Here is a 1040-nt window from a genome sequence, read left to right as displayed (position 1 = left end):
TAGCTTTTCTCACCTCTCTAAACCCTTCTCTCGCCCCACCCCTTCCCGCCACTTCTTCACTTTGGTGTATAAATTGGAATTTGTGTTATTCTCGTTTCTTTCACTGTCTGGATCCTGAATATATATATATAAATGTGTGTGTATATCTTTAATTTACTCTTTATTCAAAATTGGTCATGTGTTTTTGTTTATGTTTTTGGTTTGTTTTTTATGTTGTATTTGTGGCCCTTGTGGTTATTCCTCTTAGTGTTTTTTTTGTGCGTGTGTGTAATTTCTGTCTTCTGTCTGAAAAAGTGCTTTTTTTTCAAATTGTCCCCGGACCACTGCTTCTCTGTACACGTTTATCTCGGAGCATTATTCTGGGAGAGTAAGCTTATTCCGTACAGCAAAACAACAACAACAACAAATAAGCTAAATTAATACAAGAAACGGCAACAAAAAGAAAGGAAACTGAAAAACTCCCACATTTTACAAATTGGTAAACGTTTGAATTGCAAATGCACAATGTGCACCAATGCAGAAAAACTCATAGGGTAATTGAGGCAAGGAAACAAAAATGGCAACCCATTAGCTGTATGAGGACAGTGTTGGCACTTGCCAGACTTTGGTAGCGCCATATCAATGGCCATGTAAAATACGAGAGGTTTTTCTGCCGCACTCTTTATTAAACGCAAACTAACTCTTACTAAAAGAAAGCAAATGGTCGTCTCTTTTAAAGGTAAATGGGAAGGTGAAGATAAGAAAACATGTTGACCACTAGAATTCATGTCACTGATATATATATATAAATATATAAAACTAATTTTTAGAGCTATGACTATCTCTTTACATCGTATAAGAAAAACAAATACAACAAAAAAACACAACACTGCCTATTTAGTTTTTTTAAAAAAAGTCATTTTTATCAAATGATTCAAAATTTATATCGGGTTGTCAGATAAATTCATTGGTTCTTCGTTTCTTTTTCTGTATTTGGTCCTCCATCATCATTTGTTTGAAAAGAGGTAAAATTTATTCAAATTACAAAACTGACAAGCGAA

The 1040-nt window shown here is 33.8% G+C and overlaps 1 long non-coding RNA gene across 1 annotated transcript in view; it reads left to right on the top strand.

The window, feature by feature from the left end:
* The first annotated feature begins 6 nt into the window (after nt 1-6).
* LOC128248101 (uncharacterized) overlaps nt 7-1040 on the top strand; it is a 2249-nt gene continuing 1215 nt past the window's right edge. Inside the window, exon 1 of the long non-coding RNA XR_008264366.1 lies at nt 7-1004. This is a non-coding gene — a long non-coding RNA (uncharacterized LOC128248101). The remainder of the gene's footprint in view (nt 1005-1040) is intronic.

The sequence above is a fragment of the Octopus bimaculoides genome, chromosome 6, assembly GCF_001194135.2.
Source record: "Octopus bimaculoides isolate UCB-OBI-ISO-001 chromosome 6, ASM119413v2, whole genome shotgun sequence".
Classification (NCBI taxonomy): domain Eukaryota; kingdom Metazoa; phylum Mollusca; class Cephalopoda; order Octopoda; family Octopodidae; genus Octopus; species Octopus bimaculoides.
Note: the sequence above shows the minus strand (reverse complement) of the source record. Positions and strands in the feature narration are given on the sequence as shown.